Source organism: Engraulis encrasicolus, chromosome 12 (genome assembly GCF_034702125.1).
Source record: "Engraulis encrasicolus isolate BLACKSEA-1 chromosome 12, IST_EnEncr_1.0, whole genome shotgun sequence".
NCBI classification, from domain to species: domain Eukaryota; kingdom Metazoa; phylum Chordata; class Actinopteri; order Clupeiformes; family Engraulidae; genus Engraulis; species Engraulis encrasicolus.
The window spans coordinates 54,254,312-54,277,496 of record NC_085868.1 but is presented as its reverse complement, the minus strand read 5'-3'; the positions used below and the strand labels follow the sequence as shown (position 1 = coordinate 54,277,496).

The 23,185-nt window shown below is 41.3% G+C and overlaps 1 pseudogene; it reads left to right on the top strand.

The window, feature by feature from the left end:
* Positions 1-9,965: 9,965 nt before the first annotated feature.
* LOC134459939 (zinc finger protein 91-like) overlaps positions 9,966-23,185 on the top strand; it is a 302,568-nt pseudogene continuing 289,348 nt past the window's right edge.

Sequence of the window (23,185 nt, the reverse complement as noted above, 5' to 3'; positions counted from 1 at the left end):
TTTGTTTTTACTAAATGCATCAGATATATTTTTCTCCACAGAAGAATGTGATTCTGCTTACTCATTCACCTGGTACTATGGCTAACTTCAACTATTAACATGTTCGACAATCAGGGTTGGGGAGTAACGGATTACATGTAACGGCGTTACGGTAAAAGGATACAAAAACTAACTGTAATCCGTTACAGTACAAAAAGAAATGATGTAATCAGATTACAGATACATTCAATGACAATGGGGATTACTTAACAGGATTACAATTTGTGCGAGGTTGAGTTTTTGGCCCCTTTTATTTAATTAATTATTAACACACATGCTTAGCTGACAACCATTTAAACCCGGAGTATTCATACATTACACTCGCATACATTGCATCCAAACGCGCATACATTTTCAATCACAAACCACACGAAATCCAAGTTTTGTCAACATCTGTTGTTTCTTTATTTTGTTTTGCCTAATTCCATTGTTTATCCTTATGAGTTAAAATGAGTGGCTTTTCAGTGTTTTAAGAGCACTTAGCAATGTTTCTTGAGCATTTGAAAGTTTCATGTCTTACCGGTCTCGCAGCACTTCCGTGTTTGGCAAAGGGTTGCGTGCTGGTGAGAGTGACGTCTTTATCATTGGGCGCAGGGCCGGCCCTTCTCGATTTGTTGCCCTAGGCAACCTCTACGCGCTAAAATGTTGCAGTTTTTTGCAATTTAACTTCTTAAACAGTGCAGGGGGCGGCGAATGAGGCATTGTTTATTTATTTTAATGTTGATTTACTTTCATTGTGTTGATTGGGATGATGTATTATATTCTTCAGAATAGATTAGATTAAATTAGGTTCGTTTTATCCCTGCTTTTCCGGTGCGGCGCCCCCTTCTGGAGTGGCGACCTTAGCATTTGCCCATACTGCCTATGCCAAGGGCCGGCCCTGATTGGGCACGTTCGCGTGTGTGCGTCCTCTCGCCATCACATTGACGGTTAATCTCTAAAAACTTCATAATTATTGCCGTTTGCATGTTGACATGCATTTGTACTTGTTTGTTATTTTTCTTGTTAAGGCCTGATAATGTTTATTTTGTTGTAGCACGCTTTTAAAAGGTTAAAATTAATTAATAGTTACTGCCTAAGTAAAATTCCCTGCTTTTCTTCAGGCATTTGTTTTAGCCACCTATAGGGAGGAGGCAGACATCCTTCATAATTGAGAATTTCTCATTCTGCGTTAGAGCCAGGTGGGGACAAGACCTATATTTGTTTGCTCTGCCATATACTCAAATGTGTGAGTATTTTGACTACACTATTGCAATTGAGCCGTAGGCCTAGCTAGTTTATTTCTTTTGTTCATCTTTATTCTGGTTCCACGTAACCTGTTTATTTTTGTATATTTTTGTAAATAGTGTATAGTTATATTTTTCAACATTTTGGTTTATTTTGGTTTTGTTTATGGTCTATGGCTCACCTGTGGTTTGCAAATAAAAAAGAAAAACATCATCTCCTGCGTTCCTGCCGTATCTGTGTGCCTATCTGTAAGACCCTCGACACAAAAAAGTGTCAGTTCTCACAAATAAAATGTTGAACATGGGTCAATGCTCATTTAAACCTTAAGTAATCCAAAAGTAATCCAAAAGTAATCAGTTACATTACTTTGTAAAAGTAATCCAAAAAGTTACAGTACAATTATATTTTAATCAAGGTAACATGTAACTGTAACGGATTATGTTTATAAAGTAAATTACCCAACACTGTCGACAATACAGTTTATATTGCAAAATCAATGTCAACAAGTGAGTACTTCTGAGCTGCCATTGTTTTCTGAAAGAACTATTGCATTTAGCTTATTTATTTACCTTCTCCACACTGTTTAATGTCTTTGAATCTATAACATCTCTGAAAATGCTGTGATCCTGATTGGTTCCGCATCAGTATAGTTGTGTTAGCTGAGCCAATATAATATTCCTTCCAAATTTAAGTGTAACTCACGATGCCGAGCGGAAACATATATCTGACTCGAGAGCCATGTTAATTTTAATACGCTATGTATTAGACTTATTACTCTTTCACACACCCAACTAACAAAATGTAGGATCTTACACCATCAATGAATCCATAATACAGAGTATAGAAATGACAGAGACCAACTTCCACTCCCCTTCCAAAGATTTTTCCTTGTTGGTATTTTTTCCTTGTTATTAGTTTTTCCTTGTTAGTAATATAATACGTGTTGCCATCTATTTGTAGCCTGGTCTTCCTATACTCATTTTTTTTCACAGGGGGGGACACAGTTGCCCATGCAGTTTGACAGGTTCTGTGTTTTGTGAACTTGGGATTGCTGTTGCCTTTTCTGACCTTGGAAGTATAATCCCACACAGTGTATAATGTTATTATTGTCCAACAACATAGAATATTGAAAACAACAGTTATGTACGTATATTAGAACTGTGACTGAATAAACATGAACAATTTTATTTCTCCATTGTAGAGCACTGTTTGTTATTGATGTTATTCAGGGGTATGTAACACTTACATGCATGTGAACTCCACACCACTTGGAACACACCAACTGGAATATCCCTCAGGATAAGGGCAGCCTTAATGGTGTACTGTTAAATATTTGAATACTCTATTTTCAGAATTCATGCTGCCCATTCACAAATGTTACCTTTTCATGAATACTTACCATGATATAGATTAAGTCATGAAAACTTAGAATGTCCCTAAATATAATTTTTTAGCTGGAAAACTTATTGTACTAATAAATATTTGTTTATTATTTAGTAAATATTCATGAAAAGATCAAATTTGGTAATAGGCAACACAGTTTCAATAAGCAACATAGTTGCAATACCTACTCTGACCACCATCCTTCACAGTGCACCTTTGAAGAGACATAGAAGGGAGTAAAGGGCGGGTTATGCTTCCTACTTGTGCCACAGAGTGAGCTTGTCGCAGCCATGATGCAGTTAATTTTGGTTTATGCCCTGTTTTGAAGCACGGTCTGCGCGATGTCATTCCACGCTGAAACTGCCTTCAATACAAAGAGTAAACTAGACGTGTCGGTTGTTTTTTAGCATCACAGACTCGACGAGAATGAAAATGAAACATTAAATCTTTATATCACGTGCATGTTTGATCGCACTGGCAGCCACAGTGGTAGTTTGGAACAAAGAAGTGGCTCATTTGTCGAGGACGAAGCGGAATGTTTCCTCGACCTCGGAACCACTGTTCAACTGTCCAAATAACTTCAGCGTCGTAACTTGCAAGCGCATGTGTTGTCTTTGGTTCGTGTAAATAAATCAAACAACAAAGCACGGGCAACTTATTTAATGAAGAGCTCACAGTCCGTAGACCGACGAAAGTTAGAACAAGGAAGTAGCGCTTGTTCTCAACTCGAGGACAGAGCAGGCTGGTCGAGAGGACCAATCAGAGACCTATTTTCGCCCTTTCACGCCGTCGCTCCCTGCGTCGAGACACAATTTTGGGGAGGTGCCCCAGAGTACCTGCGTGATGGGGGGGGCTTCACTACGTTAACTGCGCGGCTCACTGCATTACGACGCAGGGACGCTGGACTGGAGGCATAAACCACCCTTAATACGTACTATTAGCAGTATAGCAGGAATAATGACTGTAAGAAAACAGTTACACCAGAGATGGTCCATTATGAATCTATGTCAATCACTGAATCAGTATTAAGGGATCACTGGACATCAACATGAAGGCTTCCAGTTTACTGTTCCTCAGTCTGTTTTTGACGTAGCAGAGGGTTGAAAAGGACCGCTCACAGGCTACCTGAGTTACTGACAGGGTTATTAAAAACTTGCATGCCAACCTGAGAAGGGGGTATGCGTAGGCCTAAGTCATCATGTTAAAGCTGAGAAGACAGATTTTGTAGCAGCACACAGGGCAAGGTGTATGTAGTATTGCCATGGTGGAGGTTGTCAAGGTGTATGTAGTATTGCCATGGTGGAGGTTGTCAAGGTGTATGTAGTATTGCCATGGTGGAGGTTGTCAAGGTGTATGTAGTATTGCCATGGTGGAGGTTGTCAAGGTGTATGTAGTATTGCCATGGTGGAGGTTGTCAAGGTGTATGTAGTATTGTCATGGTGGAGGTTGTCAAGGTGTATGTAGTATTGTCATGGTGGAGGTTGTCAAGGTGTATGTAGTATTGTCATGGTGGAGGTTGTCAAGGTGTATGTAGTATTGTCATGGTGGAGGTTGTCCATGCCCAAGGTGTATGTAGTATTGCCATGGTGGAGGTTGTCAAGGTGTATGTAGTATTGTCATGGTGGAGAGAGTCCATGCCCAAGGTGTATGCAGTGTTGCCAGATGTGTCTGACCAAATCCCGCCCAAAATGCTCTCAAAAAAACGCCAATATGCACTAAATTCCGCCCAAATTCAACAAATTACATTGACTTCCATTGGCCCAAAAGCGGCTGAAAAAAAAACCCCGAAAAATTGCCAATTTGTCCTGTTTTTACCCGCAGAGGCTTGTCCCTAGTAGCCCAGTTGGGCGGGCACCCGCCCAATCTGGCAACACTGGGTGTATGCAGCATTTGCCTGGCTCTTTTTAATGTGTGTGTGTGTGTGTGTGTGTGTGTGTGTGTGTGTGTGTGTGTGTGTGTGTGTGTGTGTGTGTGTGTGTGTGTGTGTTTGACCCATGGCCTATGGATGTGCTTACTTGTTTATATCTTGTGTATGTTATTGTATTTTAATGTTTGTTTTACCTGTCCAGGGACTGCAGATGATAAAGGGAAGAAAGGAGTCGCACACTGGAGCTGAATGCAAAATCAAAAAATGTATTAAACAAAGCCGAAAAAATGTAAATAAAACCGACAGACAGGGGACAAACGTTTCGGGTCTAGCCCTTCATCAGTGTTCCCACTGGATCCAGCTCCAGTGTGCGACTCCTTTTTTCCCTTTATCATACTGCTCTTGGAATTACGCACCGAGCGATACGCACAGGATAAGACATTGGCGCGGACGCCACCCCACCATTACTATTCAGGGACTGCAGATGGAAATTAGCTATATAGCTATAATCTGGCACAAGCCATCGTTTTACTTCTGCAAACAATGTCTATTGTGCATGGTCCCTGTTGAACTAAACTAAATAAACTAAACTAAACTAAACTCTGGCCTGGCCTGGCCTGTGTACTGTAGTTCCACGCAGCCGTGAGAGATTTTCAGATTTTCAGAAGGCATGGCTTTATCTATCATTCTGTCCATCCTCGCTACCAAAAAAAAAATCCTTCAAAAACGTTAATCTCTAAACAGTCAATGTAATCTATAATCTGTCCGGTGAATCCTCAATTCGAGCTACCATTGATATTGAAGCAATGCTCCTTCTATTTTCGTGGCTCGAGACATGGAGGATTCCTGCAGTTTTCCAGACCTCTCTGTGTGGCTCCGTAGCCACTCACACACACACACACACACACACACACACACACACACACACACACACACACACACACACACACACACACACACACACACACACACACACACACACACACACACATTTTATGTAGGCTACTTTATTTGATTCCACATTACAAGTTAAAATCAATAGGAACCAAATATGATTAATAATCCAACAACTATTTTGACCAAAAAACACATCTTGTTATGGAAATGCATCATTAAGGATACAGGAAACATATTCTCTTCCAGATGAACATGCTCCTTATAACAGCTGATATTGAGCAGTATTTAGCTAGCTGTCTGGCCCGTCTTTTACTTAGTCCACTGATGTTGAGTCCACTGACCACCAGCCTATGACCACCAGCCAACACACACACACACACACACACACACACACACACACACACACACACACACACACACACACACACACACACACACACACACACACACACACACACACACACACACACACAGGTCCTCTGAGAACCAGGCTAATGCAGCATTGCTATGGTGGAGATTGTGCATGTCCAATGTGTATACAGCTTCATTGTACTCCCTCCTGTCGCTCGGCCCTCTCTTCCCGATGGCCTTGACAACCTCCACTAGTAGAGTAGAGTAACTTTATTGATCCCCAGGGGGAAATTCAGGTATCCAGTAGCTTACATAAATACACAAATGCCCACATGGACATTTCAAGACACAAATAACACAGGAATAGTCAGGGACAACAGTAAAGAAATTTCACTTCGACACAATGATGAGTGCCCGTATATAAATGAAATATATAACCACTTAAATGTGCTGTTCACTCACAAAAATCTAAATACAGCCTTTAATATTTGAACATGTGCCCACAAAAGTCAGTACACCCCAGATTACAATCCAGTAGAGGAGGGGCCGTGTTGGCCAGAATCCTTTCGAAATGAAAAGGGATTACACGTAAAAGAGGAATCTAGACGCCCCCAGTGGGCAAACCTGCGAGTGCTGTTTCAGGCTAGGGCCACCAGATGGAGCTTTTCGCCATAACGCGACAGGCAAGCAAAACCTTGAGTGCATCTTAATATGCGACCTTGCCTCCTCCACTTGCGCTTGTCTCCTCGCCCCGCCTCCTGGCCCCTCCTCCGTGGAGAAAACGATAAAGTTTCCCAGCTGTCAGCCTAGCCACAACAACTTTTGAGGGACTGTTTTTCATTCACCATCCCAATTGCAAATGAGAAAAAGACTCTACTGTTGTCAGTGATGTCATCATGACGAGAAGCGAGTGGAGGAGGCAAGTGGAGGAGGCAAGGTGGCATATTAAGATGCACTCACTGAGTTCCAAGCCATTTCATTACCATGAAAAAGTTGCATAGTAGTATTTCAAGTCCCAGTGAAATATGAGAATACATAGGATTTGTTGTATATGTGTTTGCATTACCTAGTTCAGGAGTCAGGAACCTTTTTGGTGGAGAGAGCCATAAAAGCCATTTTTAAATTTTTTTTTTTTTTTTTTTGTGAGAGCCATACCATTTTAAAAACACTAAATACAATTAAGATCATTTATTTCAACTAAGCCCAACAATTTTAGAATGTACTGTCAAGTTGTTAAGTTTTATTAACTGTCAACTTCATTATGGCGGGGGGGGGGGGGGGCGCCCCCCCCCCCCCCCCCCCCCCCCCCCCCCACCCCACCCCCCCCCCCAAATGCTGTATTTCTTAGATGTAATTTCCCGCATTTTGATGCATTTTAACGTCCCCTGTCCCGTTTCTGCTCAATACAGAACAAATACTTTTATTCATAAATACAGGACTATTCTGTATTTCAAGGGATGATTGACTAGGTAGGTAAGAGCCAGAGATCACAAAAGAGCCACATATGGCTCCCGAGCCATAGGTTCCCTACCCCTGACCTAGTTTAACCCTACAGCCAAATTAAGAGCAGCAATGTAGGCCTAAGTCTATGGGAGCAAACAAAACACCATCCAATGTACTTATAAACTACTTTAAAATGAATGTAAAATCCACCAGAGTACAAAATAGCTATTAAATCCCATCCCGTGATCACTTGTGGCTTGATGCTAATGGTCTTATTTACTTCCAGTGATTATGCTAATAATTCTGATTCTGATATTCTGATTCTGATAAATCTTAAGTATTGAAAACACTGAGAAGAAAATGATATGCACATTCATGAATAATGCTTGGAAACACTGCAAATATGTGAAAATAAAAAAAAAGGGCGGACTGTTGCTTTAAGGGGTTTCTTCCCCTTTCTGTGTCCTCCCCTTCCCTGTTCAAGCCACAGCCTGTCAATAAAGAGCAAGAGGTGAGTGAAGAACAAATGTAACCTACTGTACGGATTAAGAAGTATGACGGGTGTAGAGAAGAGATATGTTTGATAAGAGTCAGTGGGAGGTTAAAGGGTTTTTTTCTATCTTTGCTACAGGCAGCCAGAAAAGAGTAAATTTCCCATAATGCTGATGCGGCAGTTAGTCCCGAGCAGCCTAGTGTTGCCACATGTCCAGGTTTTTCCAGGATTGTCCCGGTTTTATGGTCTGTCCGGGTAAATTCCTGGACTGTCCCGATTTTGTATAATGCACAGCTTCATATTACCCCATTGAGATACACATATATCAGTAATGATTCGTGCTCGCGTATCAATGTGTCCAGGTTTTTTACCACTGAAATGTGGCAACCCTAGCAGCACCCCTAACTCCGAACCTACTCTGCAGTATTTTTCATACTGTATCATCATCGTGTTAACCTTGAGCGTTGACTGTGACTAAGTGAATAATAAAATACCCGGTGCAGACCACCAGAGATGTGGACTCAGGATTTATGACGACGTGGTTCGCTACATTATCAGGAAGAGGAAGAAGCGAATTCATGACAAACAAGAGAAGAACAGTGACGTGGGCCCTTCTCCTGTGGTTAATTTCGGATGGAACAGGAGTGAGAATCTCACAACAATGCCGAGTTCCCATGTATTCGATAATCAGTGCGCAACGAGCGTTCCTGTTTGCGTTACCGCGGGGAACTTAAGCCCGCCGGTGTAATCGAATCAACAGGGAAGAGTGAAGGAAAATGTGTTTTGTTGTCAATGTTTTACTGTTGTTTCGAAAGTTGTATTCACTGTCTAGCTGAGAAACATCAACTGACTAGACTAGCCGACGAAACGTCAGTGCAATCAAAGCAACGGAGAAGAGTGTGAGATAGGAAGGGGTGCCGTGTGTGTGTAGCCTACTTGTGCCCGCGCGGAGAGGAGAGGAAAGGGGCGGGTTGCGCGACTGTGTGGTTGGATGTGTGACTGTGACTGCCTGCGTGATTGACGCTGCCGTTATGATTTGTCTATCTCCCGAATATTTTATTGAATAATTTACTAAATAGCCTAGGCCTACTCCATCATCAAGTCTGCAACCTGTTCATTTTATTCCTCCTGGCGAGAGAAAACTTCTCCTGGCGAGGGCGTGCAGTGTAGGCTATTCACTTGCTCACCTACTTTCACATTACCACCACGTCTGGCATGTGCACGCTTTATGCTTAGATGTGCAAGCCTAGCCCTCCAATATCTAATTTAAGCTACTCTTATGCAACACCTGTGTTAGGGAAATGTATTTTGTTGGCATCCAGTCTAGTTTGTGCCATTTCTAAATGAATGGGAACTTTTATGGATAGACGTTATTTTTTCAAATTCTTTAGATTACTAAGGACTTGTATGCCACATTGTGAGGCTCCCATGGTACGAATGCCATTTTTATGTTTAACCTTTGTGGGTAGGCCTAGGCCTAATAATTTCATACATAGTATATCCACATGTGAGTCAGTTTATCAGGGCGGAAGTGTAATCTGGCCCTAAGGTCTGAAAAACTAGATAGTGTGTGAACAACTGTGCAGGCTGCCCAAATATACAGTAGGACTACACTCGCTTTAAAAAAAAATGGGGGGAGGGGCACACTGGAGTTGATTTTTTATAGTTAGAGGTGGGGGCTTGGCATATTTTTGCTTAGGGCATCACAGAGGTCAGAACCGGCTCTGGCTGTTACTATTAGTAGCTGAAGAAGACTCTTCATTACTAGTTACTACTACAATTAGCTGAGGAGTCTTTGTTACCAACAGCCGTGGCCTAGTGGTTGGAGAGTTGGTCTTTTAATCTAGGGGTTGCAGGTTCGAATCCCCCCTGACCTCTCCCTACATCTCCATCCATGGCTGAAGTGCCCTTCCAAGGCACCTAACCCCACATTGCTCCAGGGACTGTAACCAATACCCTGAAAAATAATGACTAAGTCTCTTTGAATAAAATGAAAGCGTCAGCTAAGTGCAATGTAATATAATGTAATGTAATACAAATAGCTGCAGAGTCTTCATAACTACGTAGTTACTATTAGTAGTGGCTGCAGCTGAGTCAAAGTTAATAATACTTGTGGCTGAAGCTGAGTCCAATTGTTACTAGTTAAAACAAGTAAATACTAGTTGTTATAATGACTATTATGACTAACATTATTACTATTATTATTATTATTATTATTATTATTATTATTATTATTATTGCCTTATATGTGTATTTGCTAGAGTGAAGTCCAGAGGAAAATGGCTCTCTGCATGTCGACTGAGGAAGCGATCGAGGGACTGAAGAACAAGCCCAATGTTGTGGTATGAACACACGCACGCACGCACGCACGCACGCACACACACACACACACACACACACACACACACACACACACACACACACACACAAACACACAGACTGCTGTAGGCCTACCACTCTTGCACACAAGCACATTCCTTTTATTTGAAAAAACTTTTTTTTTGGCGTTACGCCCTTAAACGTCAACCACCCAGACATTTAAGTGGCTGGGGTCAAAATGACCCCAAGGATCACGGATGTAACCTAAATCTGAGGATAACAGGAGGGTTAAGTACTGTCCATTGGCTGCTGGGACCCGGGTTTACTGTTTATGTCTGCCCATGTTTGTATTTACTGTATGTGCTTTCCTGTTGTGTGTGTCCATTGTATGTATCTTATGTTGGGGATACGCCACAAAAAATGTTGACATGTGTGACGGAGGTCATCTTGCACCTGTTCACCCCCCTCGGGGATCGAACGTGCGACCTCGTCAACTACAACGGTTCGGCAATGGGAGACACAGTACGATACCGCTGGGCCAAGAGACTGGTCTCTCGGCCCAACGGCACGAGACTGTATGAAGCTATCGGAGGGAGGTTTACCAACGTTCCACGCCAACTCTGTGCTAGTTAGCCTCCCTTACACTCTCCCCCTTAAACCTCACTCCCATCCCAGGTCAGCGGCACCACTGTGACGGAGGTCATCTTGCACCTGTTCACCCCCCTCGGGGATCGAACGTGCGACCTCGTCAACTACAACGGTTCGGCAATGGGAGACACAGTACGATACCGCTGGGCCAAGAGACTAGTCTCTCGGCCCAACGGCACGAGACTGTATGAAGCTATCGGAGGGAGGTTTACCAACATTCCACGCCAACTCTGTGCTAGTTAGCCTCCGTTACACATGTCACTAAACTTCTTGAACTTGAAATGGATTTTTTACAATGTTTACGAGGACCCGCCAGACTATGACATGAAAAGTGTAGTCAGTTGGCATTCAAACCATAGACATGTGGCTCAAGGCTCAATTGTTCTTATTTCAGCTGAAGAGATTATCAGTGCGACTGGTCGACTATCGAAAAGCGCCTGGTCAGCAAGGAACAAACTACAGAAGCAACAAAGATGGAGGAAAAACCGAAACTGGTAAGAGTTTTCACACTCATGTGCAGTCCCCCCCTCCCCTCCCTCTCTCTCTCACACACACACACACACATGCACATATAAAAATGCAATTCCCAAAATCCTAGAAATGACTTAGTGTGTGTAAACATAACTATAATAATTTAACATAATAATCACAAATCACTTTCTGTCCAATATTCATGCACAGCATGTGATGCTCAGCTTCAGTTCTGAATATTTAAAGGGGTATGCCACTATTTTGGGGCTTAATACAGTTAAAACCATTGGCAGAGGTTTGTAAAGGTGGTAAAGTGTCTTATTTTTCCTGTAAACCGTTGTCTTGCTTTAAGACAAGTTAAAAGAGGGAGCATGTCGCTAAGCTAGTGAAAGTCAATGCATCCATGTAGCATGCTATAATAATCTAAATAAGTCACTTTACCACCTTTATAAACCCTGGCCAACGATTTTAACCGTATTAAGCCCCAAAATAGTGACATACCCCTTTAAGTTCCAAATTATGCATTTGAGGGTGATTTGATGTCATGCAGCCTTAAAGGTGCACTGTGTCATGTATTTAGTTGTTTATTTCCAGAATTCAAGCTGGCCAACCACAAATGTTACCTTTCTCATGACGACTTACCACCTTGACTTTGGTACCTTTACACTTTGGACTTTGAACAATTAGTGAATTGTTCTTTATGGTAATATTTTGGACACAATATATTGCAGTGTTGCATAAAGTTCAATAACTTGAATGTTATCTTACCCCACTAATATAAAACCGAAAATAGCTATCATCTTAAGTGAATATGGAAAGTCAGTTGTTATCAATCACCACCAGGGGGGGAAAAATCATGGGAGCAAATAGAGTACAAGGGACCTTTGCAGTTGCATACGTAACTGCAAGCGATCTTGAAATCATTCATTAGTGGCCGCATCAGGAATTGATAGACGCGTGCAGAGACAGTGGAGTCCTCTGGATCGACAGATATAAATGTGTGTCATTAGCATAGCAGTGGTAAGAGAGGCTGAGGACGCAGATAATGTGGCCCAGAGAGGTAGTGTATACGGCAAAAAGGACCAACCCTTGGGGCACCCCTGTGGAGCGTCAATCTGTTTCCTTGCCATGACATGCTAAACGACCGCCCAGGGAGGTAGGATTTAAAACAGGAATGGACTGCGCCTATGATGTCTTGGATAAGTACTGTAAGTGTCCTTCAGCTTTGGCAGCCCTTAAAGCATCTGTTACTGACAGTAAGGGAGTTTCAGTAGAGTGGCCGCTTCTGAAGCCAGACTGTTTTGGGTCAAGTAATTTTGAGTTAGGAAGTCAGTGACACCACCCTTTCAACAGCTTTTGATAGGAATGGAAAAAGTGAGACCGGCCGATAGTTTTCAAACTGAGCGGGATTCAGCGTGGGCTTTTATAGCGTATCTTTCAAATGACACAAGTAGGTCTAACCCGTAAGAATGAGAATCTTCATACACATGCTGGACAAATGTATGCATGTTCAGTATGATAAGGAAAGGTAGTAAAATGTGTGTTTCTGTATTTTGCAGAAAAGATGTACAACTGCCCTCTGTGCGGGAAAAGGTTCTCACAAGCAGCAAATCTCAGGAAACACCAACTCATTCACACCAGGGAAAAACCATACAGCTGTCAGCTGTGTGGGGAAGCGTTCTCACATGCAGGACATCTCAGACGGCACATACGCATTCACACAGGTGACAAACCATATGAGTGTCATGAGTGTGGGAGTAGTTTCTCACGAGCTGAACATCTCAAATCACACCAACGCATTCACACAGGGGAAAAGCCCTACAACTGTCAAATCTGTGGGAAAAGTTTCTCAGTGTCAGCAACCCTCACATCACACCAATGCATTCACACCGGAGAAAAACCAACAGTATTACACAACTGCAAACTCTGTGGAAAAGCTTTCTCAGAGTCACGAAACCTCAGGAATCACCAACGTATTCACACAGGGGAGAAACCATACACATGCCATCTGTGCGGTAAAGCTTTCTCAGAGTCAGGACACCTCAAACGACACCAATATATTCACACAGGACAGACACCTTACCATTGCCATCTCTGTGGGAAAGGTTTCTCAGACTCAGGACACCTGAGACGACACCAACGTATCCACACAGGGGAGAAGCCATACGACTGTAAACTCTGTGGGAAAACATTCACGCATTCAGAAAGTCTTAGATTGCACCATCGTATTCACACGGGAGTCAAGCCTTACAACTGCAAACTCTGTGGAAAAAACTTTTCACGGATAGGAAATTTCAAATCACACCAACGCATTCACACTGGAGACAGGGCCTTCAAATAACGTCTGCATGGGAAAGCTTTCTCAGAGTCAAGACATCTCAGAAAACACCAACACATTCACACAGGAACCGCAAGGAGTTGAGACATTTTATTAGGGTTCTATCCATAAATGTTTTGGAAAGCATGAAAACATTGGTCTTTCATTATGTTGCATTGTATGCATTATATTATCATTTTTTATCCAAAGCGACTTACAATTGAGGACATTGTCATAGCGTGTACAGCGTCTACAGATACAAGGGGCGCACGGAATGGACAGAACAATAAGTGCAGATGCCAAATAGGGTTGATGGTTTTTTTTTGTTTTGTTTTTTTAAGTAAATCAGCACAAGGTACACACACACACACACACACACACACACACACACACAAACACACCTTAGAGCAGGGCTATTCAAATGGCGGCCCTGGGGCCAGATGCGGCCGTTGGACAGCAAGGCTCTGGCCCCCCACGAGCCCCTTGAAATATGGAATTGTTTTTCGTAATTTAGAGATAAAAGTACGGGTTCTGTATCGAGCTGAAACGGGACACGGAACATTAAAATGCAGGAAATTACATCTAAGAAATGCAAAACTTTCTGGGGGCGGACCCCAGACCCCCACCTCAAATAAGTGTCCCGTAGTTTTTTTCATTGACAGTCGGCAACCATAATACATATGGAAATTTCGGCCACTCTACTGGGAGCAATTTGAAAAACTGGCCCTCGTTCACATTTAATTGAATACCCCTAACCCAGGTCTGGGCCCTCTCAGCTTCAGTGCAGTAGATGTAGTATATTTCAGTGGTGCTCAAACTATGGTACGTGTACCACAGTGGTGGTACTCTTGGAAGAATTCATTTTTTGTGCATTGATTTGAAGGCTGATCAAGTTGTTGCAGTCGAAAATGTCTCTTTATTCTCATTTTGTAATATTGATAGAATCTGAAAACATAATGCAGAATAATACTATAGGCAAGCAAGAAATATAAAAACAAACTTGCACTGAATGTGACCCTAGCTGTTGATGCCGTTATGAACCTCTCCTGTATTGACTGGCAAAAGCGCATATGGAAGGCCCTTGCTGCGATATTCTAATGTTGGTTGTCAAGGTGGTACTCGTAGAGCTCAATATTTTCTGGTACTTTGGTACTTCACACAAAAAGTTTGAGAACCACTGGTATATGTTATTATGTCAACTCTGTTGTTGGGGAGGCAGCCGTTAGCTACTATGCTGCAAAGCTTTGTGAAAGTGAAAGCCCATTGGGAAACTCCAACTCCCATTGTCATTGTGACACAGCACTCCACAGCACACAAGTGAACACTGCACACAACGAAATTGCATTTATGCCTCACCCGTGCAAGGGGGCAGCCTTCAGTGGTGCCCCATGGGGAGCAGTGCGGTGGGACGGTACCATGCTCAGGGTACCTCAGTCATGGAGGAGGATGGGGGAGAGCACTGGTTGATTACTCCACCCACCAACCTGGCGGGTTGGGAGTCGAACCGGCAACATCTGGGATGCAAGTCTGACACCCTAACCGCTCACCCATGACTGCCCTTTGGAATCAGCTTTCCCACAAGGAAGTGAAAAATGCCCCTGCTGTTGATAGTTTCAAGACCAGCCTCAACACAAAGCTTTTTTCTGATGCCTTTTCATAGAGATCAAAATGTTTTTGCTGTTTTTTTCCCTTATTTCTTGCTTTTAGCTTTACTTTTTATTCTATTTTCACCTGCAATGCCTTATGCTTTTATTTTTTATTTCATTTCATGTTATCATTGTGGCTCCCTCTTTTTAACTTTTTAACTTATTTATGTATTATTATTTTTAGTCCCCTCCTCCTTTTATGATGCTGCTAATGCACTTTTATTAATGTTTTGCATTCATGTATGAAATGCGCTATACAAATAAAATTGTCTTGCCTTACAACAATACTTCAAAAAAAAAAGAAGTTTACCGCACATTTGTCTTTTTGCTTCTTTATTCAGAGTGAACAACGTGTTTCGCCTCTGTGCGTCATCAGGTTTGCTCAGGCATTAAGGAACTCTGTTGCTCAAGTACACAATACTGCAAGTAACATATTTGACCGTCTATATGCCAGTTCTGTTTAGGAGATATTATCTTTTTAAAAAGTTGCATTTTAAGAAGAACATGGAAGGATCCTACTATTGCAAATTGATACTGATTTACAGTGATGTAGCCTACAGGGGTTGGGCAAAATAACTGAAACACCTGTCATTTTAGTGTGGGCAATGTCATGGCTCAAGTGGACCAGCCTGTTGGCTTATCTTCATTAATTGCATATTGCACCAGTAAAGTGAAGTGAAGTGTGAAGATTCTATTAGCAGGGCAAGAGCACAGTTTTGCTCAAAATGTTCTAAAGCACACAACAAATGGGGTGACATATCAGAGTTCAAAAAGGAGAATTTCTTGGTGCACGTGTAACTGATGCATCTTTGACCGAGACAGCAAGCCTTTGTGATGTATCAAGAGCCACGGTATCCAAGATAATGTCTGCATACCGCCAAGAAGGATGAACCACATCCAACAGTATTAACTGTGGATGCAAGAGGAAGCCTGTTTTTGGTCAATGTATCTTTTTTGTACACTAAGCAATCAGCATAATGATTGAATACAAAGTAGACAATAACCGATGTTGGTATTTTAATTCATTTGAAGTTGTTGGCCTTTTCATATTCCTGGCCACACAGGTTGATTTTAAAGCTGCACTGTGCAGTTTTTTTTGTAGTTTCTTTCCAGAATCCATGTTGCTCATTCACAAATGTTACCTTTTCATGACTGTTTACCACCACCATCAAATTCTAAGTATTCATTATGACCGGGGAAATTGCATTTTACATACAAGGAAAGGTGGATCTTCTACATGTCAGCCATTTTGAATTTCCAGGAATAGTTATTTTAAGCTAACAAAAATGTACTTTACTTTGTTCATACTTGTAAATATTAGTTTATAATTTAGTAAATATTGATTAAATGACCAAATTTGGCAATAGGCAGCACAGTGACAATGAACATAGTTGTAATAGCCTACCCACTTTGGCCACCATCCTACACAGTGCGTGTGCATTCCAATATGCTACCTTGTCTCCTCCACTTGTGCTTGTGGCCTCGCCCCGCCTTCTGGCCCCACCTCCGTGTAGAAAACAATAAAGTTTCCCCGCTGTCAGCCTAGCCCAAAAACTTTTTGGGGGATTATTCTTCATTCACCATCCAGTATGCAAATGAGAAAATGACTTTACAGTTGAGCTTTTAAGAGATATTGAAATATAATGCCGCTGTCAGTGATGTCATCATGACATATTACTTCCCGGTACGAGGTCACAAGCACAAGTGGAGGACGCAAGGTCGCATATTGGAACGACTATGGCACCAGGCCGGTCAGTCAGACAGTTTGCCCTGAACACAGCTCTGTTGAATTTGTTCACATCATGAATGTAACCTTGATCGAGTGATATAATGAAACTTTAACCAATTTTAGATTGTTGTGTTTGGAAATAAAGCAAAGTAATCCAGACATTTTTTTGCCCTATATATTCAGAAATGTCTCTGGATACATGTCATCATCAGGTCAATACAAGCAGCAAGCCTCAATGAAACTGCAACACCACAGTGACACCAAGTAGTCATTTGGCGTAATAGCATCTACACTACAGATGACTACAGAGTACAGAGTAGAGTAGCCAGGCCGTGCCCTCCTAGTGACGCAACAGCTTCAACGTTGCTACCAGTCAGGTCAAGAGCCAATGCAAGTACTTTCTGAGTTCCCGCAAATGCGGTAAGTCCTCCCACTTTGTTGGGAAGAAAACAATCATTAGCAAACCAAGGGAGGCTGTTTGGGAAATACTGTTTGGGAAATGTTACATAGAGGTAGAAAATAACACTAGAGGTGACCCCACCCCCCTTTTTACGGCAATCTGTAGCGGCCATTAGGCCATCTGTAGGCCTAGGTAGATCAGAGAAATGGAAATTAACGGAGAACAAGGCTCACCTCTGTCAAAAATGGCTTAATCATGTGAAAATGTCCATCAACACACTATACAAGGACAAGTGTTGAAGTGTGTTGCTAACTATGTTCATAAAAGATATTATTTGATTTTTAAATGTATTTTATCGACTCATATGATTTAAGTAGATATTTAGCCTGACATTTCAAATCTGGTCTTTGATTAATGTGTTACTTCATATTCACACAGTTTTAGTCAATTTTTTGACAGGGGTGGGCGTGTTCTCCATTGACTTGCATTGCCTGAAGATGCCTAGACTACCTACGGAAGTTGGGAAGCTCCATCTGCCATTTCTCAGTGCTGTCGCAAATTGCTGTGTCCTCTCTAGTGTTATTTTCTACCTCTATGAAATGTTAATTGTTATGCTCTTGGTCAGACCAAGTCTCGAAGAGATTTGAAAGTCGATGATGGTCAGGCTAACATTAAAGTGCTACTGTATGTCACCTAAATACCCACCTATAGATTTCCTACACATAAATTATCCAATTACAGTGAGTCCAATAAGTATTTGATCCCTTGCTGATTTTGTTGGTTTGCCTACTAACAAAGACATGATCAGTCAATAAATGTTATGATAATATGTATTCTAATATGGAGAGACAGAATATCAAAAAGAAAATCCAGAAATTAACTTAAAAGAATATATATTAATTTATTTCCATTTCATCGAGCAAAATAAGTATTTGATCCCCTGCCAACTGATTACAGTTCCGGGCCCACAGACCAAATGGGCACTTCCGATCAACTTGTCATCTGAATTAAAGACACCTGTACATACTAACATGCATAAAAGACACATTGAATCAGCAGAATCAGTCCATAGTATGAGTGAATCAGTCACACTCCAACCTCACCAGCATGGGAAAGACCAAAGAGCGGTTAAATGATATCAGGCACAAGATTTTAGACCTGAACAAGATTAAATGGGCTGCAAAGCCACAAGAAAGAGACTGGGTATTAATGACCCAGCTGTTGATGCATTTCTTCCAAAATTTGAGGAATATATAAACTATCCATCAGGTTGTCTGGGGTTCTATACATTTTGTAGGGATTTGATAATCATGAGAACAGAAAGAAAGCACCCTAGACCTGTACGGGATGAACTAGGCAATGATATCAAAGCTACTGGGACCAAAATCACTGAGAAAACTACTGGTAGCACTTAATGCCACAGAGGTTTAAAATCCTGTAGTGGTACCTACTTCAGAAGGAACCTGTGCAGTCCCACCTGAGGTTTGCCAACGGACATCAGACTGGTTTAGGATATGATAAGGAGGTGCTGTAGTCAGATGAAACCAAAATCAAGCTGTTTGGCATTAACACAATTCAATACACAACATACAGTCAAAGCAACGAAGGAGTGGCTCAATAAGAAGCATATTAAAGTCGTGAAGTGGCCTAGACAGTCTCCACATATTAACCCTATAGTAATTCTATGGAGAGAACTGAACCTCCCATTTGCCAAGCTACAGCCACAAACCATTAATGTTTTAGAGATAATCTGCAAAGACAAATGGGCAAAAATGTGTTCTACTGTATGCACAAACATTGTCATCAACTAAAAGAAGCATCTGACCTCAGTGCTAGACAACTAGGGCTTTGCCACAAAGCACTTTATCTTCTTTAGCTAGAGGGGTCAAATACTTATTTGCCTACATTAAATACAAATAAATTGAAATATATTATTTTAAGTTATTTTCTGGAATTTCTTTTTGATATTCTGTCTCTCCATGTTTGAATACATATTATCATAAATGTATAGACTGATCATGTCTTTATAAGTGGGCAAACCGGCAAAATCAGCAAGGGATCAAATACATATTGGACTCACTGTATACCAGGGGTGCTCAGCTGGCGGACCCAAACGCAATGTCATCCGGATCAAGACAAAATCCATCTGTATTTAATATGTACAAATTATACATGAGATTTTGCTGCCATGCGATCTATAGGTGTATTTCTGCGAAGCCAGTCTTATGACAAATAAAAGTACTCAGTGAGTGAGCAAGAGGCCAGTGCAGCCAGCGAGTGAGGCTATTTTCTGCATCGCTCTGTAGTGACTTTTTTGGACCCTGGAAACATACGAAATTTGGCGAGTGGACCTTTTCAGTTTCTAGTTGAGCACCCCTGTATTATACAGTGTACAGTACACTAGTTTTGTTTATTTAAAAAAAAACACACACACACATACAGTGCATGTTTATAAACTCCTTGTTTTTCTTATCATTGACATTCATTTCCATTTTAAATATGTTGTATGCCCCGACCATGAATGAGCTTACAAGTCAGGAGTGATTGAGTCTGGCCTGGGTCATTTCCCAACCCAGTCTCTCTACTGCTCATTTCCTCTCCTCTCACACTACCCCTATTGGTTCAGATTTTCCATAATAATCAACGAACAAGTAGAGTATATGTGAAGAAATGTTAAACTCAAATAGGAACCCACTGCAGGTTAAACAGTGTGTCTGATATAGGATAACATACCGTCACATTACTCTACACTACTATATTATACTATACTAAACTATATTATAGTATATATTTAAATAAGAGGGTCTGTGGAAAGGGGTTAAATAGTGTAGCTGATATCATATGCAGTCACATGATCTCTGGAGTCCATATCATGTCTCTTGTTTGGCAGGAACTTAGAAGGGTCCAGTATGCTTCAGGTTACTTCTTGATATACTGTTTATCATTTGCTGGCTTTTCATTGTAGTCATATACTGTACACAAATACTGTGTCAAGAAGTCTTCAACTCACAGTAAAATATTAACCCTGGCCCCATATTACAGGTGAGGGAGTGGTGGAGATTTCATAAACAGGGGAGAGTCACATTGTCTCTGGAATCCTTTCTGGAGTTTGTTGTTTGGGAGGTAGAGTCCAGTGAGCTTCAGATTACTTCTTGATCTCCGTGTCTCACATCTAAACATGTCGTGAGGAGCCAGTGCAGCGTCTGGATTTACTTCAGGTATGGCTGACCTCTTCGTGCAGAGCCTCTGTTATAACCTTATTGTCCTCAAAACTGTAATGACCAAGGGTTCCGTTCTCCATATTTCAAGGTTAGGGAGTGGTGGAGTTATCATAAACAGGGGAGAGTCACATTGTTTCTGGAATCCTTTGCCCAGATTGTAGCTGTTGTTTGGTAGGAAGAGTCCATTGAGCTTCAGATTACTTCTTGATCTCCTTCTCTCACATCTAAACATGTCGTGAGGAGCCAGTGCAGCGTCTGGATTTACTTCAGGTATGGCTGACCTCTTCGTGCAGAGCCTCTGTTATAACCTTATTGTCTTCAAAACTGTAATGACCAAGGGTTTTCTATGCCTGCTTCAGGCCTCGTGATGATATCACTGACAACAGAACTGAATTTAAATATCTGGCAAAATCGCAATTCTAATGTCATTTTCTAATTTACAATCGGGATGGTGAATGAGGAATAGTACCCCAAAAAGTTGGTGTGGCTAGGCTGACAGCAGGGAAACTTTATTGTTTTCTCCACGGAGATGGAGCGTCACCGAAATGCGAGGCCACAAGTACAGGCCAAGGACGGGAGTCTGCATACTAGAAGGAACCCCAAGTCTTAATCTGTCACTTAAAGGTGCACTGTGTAGGATGGTATTCAGTGTAGGTTTTGCAGCTATACTGTTCATTGAAACTGTGCTGTTTATTACAAAATTGATATTTTTATGAACATTTACTGAGTAATAAACTTGTATTTTACTAGCATGATGAAAGTACAGTAACTTTTGCAGTTAGGAAAATCTATGAGCCCCCTTTTCATGTATGAAAAATGTAATTTTTGCTTGGTGGTGGTACTGTAACTGTTCATGAAAAAGGTAACATTTGTGAATGGCTCGCATGAATTTTGGAAATAAACTTATGCAAATATTACACAGTGCACCTTTAAAGCACCCTGCAATTCCAGAGTTATGCTGTTATGATGTAGTTAAGTGTTTTCAGCAAAGAGTGAATAGGCCGTTTGACGGGCCCATCTGCAGTAAGAGGCATGACATGCTGTGAAAGCTTGTAGTTTGGACCATATTCGCAATAAGCCTTCATAGCATAAATACTGATTTTGATTATTTTAAATAGCAAAAACAGCAACATATTTTTATTTTCTTTATGGTCTGACTTATTCTGTGGGTGTATCATGTTGCTTGAACAGCACTGCTTGTGGAGTGAATGTGAATATTAACCTACAGGCTTAGCTGGATTGTCAGGCCTCTGTGTATGATCTGTATTTGTGCTTTGCCATTGACAGAGCATTTTCATGAAATGTCTTCAGTTTTAGTAGTAGAGATATTGTTCACAAAGGCAGTGGTGCATTTGGCAGCAGGATGACAGCGATGGCAGATAAAGACAATTCTAGTTAGGCTATAACTACTGTTCAATTGTTTAATATTCACCACACACACAATATGCGTTAACCCTGAAATTGTATTATCTAAGATTTCATGTGTAGTGAAGATATGTTTAAGTGTTGGTGTAATCTTTGGCCAGTTTCAGATTGTCAGGCTTTGGTTGATATCTGGCTTTTTTCACAAGTGTATGGCTTGTAAGGGGATCCATAAAACTGTGTAGAAGTCCTTTACTGTCTAATACGAAAGAATTCAAATGTGAACTTTGATTGGTAGCGTGATGCTCTGACTATATGCTGTAAAGTGGTTGTTAAAGCAGAAAGGTAACATAATTGGATAGAGCACAGTGGACTTTGGTTATTTGGCATTCTGTAAATTCCAAAAGCAAATGGGTCACTCCATGCCAACTGAACAATTCTACGCACACATAACATAGATTGAGAGTGACACACACTAAATCAACTCAAACACATTTATTTTAGAAAGCAGTAAATTCAAGAAATCAAGTTTTAATTTTTCATTAGTTTATAAACATTTAACATTTATTTTTTGTGCTATTTTACATTATGAGTTTAAACTAAGCTAATGGCTGTTTGTCAAGGGCAAGTGCAATTTTTGCAAAATGACTAAAGCCAGTTTTATTAATAGATTGTGGTGAATCAATGCTGAATCTCATACATTTATCTCTGGATCAGGTAATGAGGTGAGGTGCTTCCATCTGGTGGAGGAAAGGGTCAGTACGGGCTCCTCAGGATGAGTTCCCATGACAACCAGGAGTCCCAACTGGGACAAGAACCAGAGGCTCAAACTCACAGGTAACATCACATTATCTTGTAACATTACATTACCGGCAGCTGAACCTCACAGGTAAGATCACGTCAGTTACAGCTTTAACGTCAACTTCTCACCTGGCAGGTCTCCTTCACTTGATAGTGAACTTTGTGCAAATAACGTCTTAGTAGCTCATATACAGTGCCTTCACTAAGCTGCAGAAATAGAACATTTAATATACCACAGAAGTCTTGGAACCAAGGGCGGGGTTTTGACCGTATTTTGGTGATATCACATTACAAGACATTGCATTTGGCACACGCTTCATAACCAAAGCGACTTACAACAGAGGACATAATCATAGTCAACATCACTAGGAGATACAAAGTGCACAGGAAATATACAGAACAACAAGTGCAGATGCAAAGAGGGGTTCGTTTTTTCTTGGGTACAGACACAACACACATGCACATACAGACACATCATGTCAAGAGGCTGCCCTGGGGCTAGGCCAGCTCAAGCATTAGTCTAGTAGGTACTCTCGAAAGAAGTCTTTAAAGTCTTTACTTGTTTCTTGAA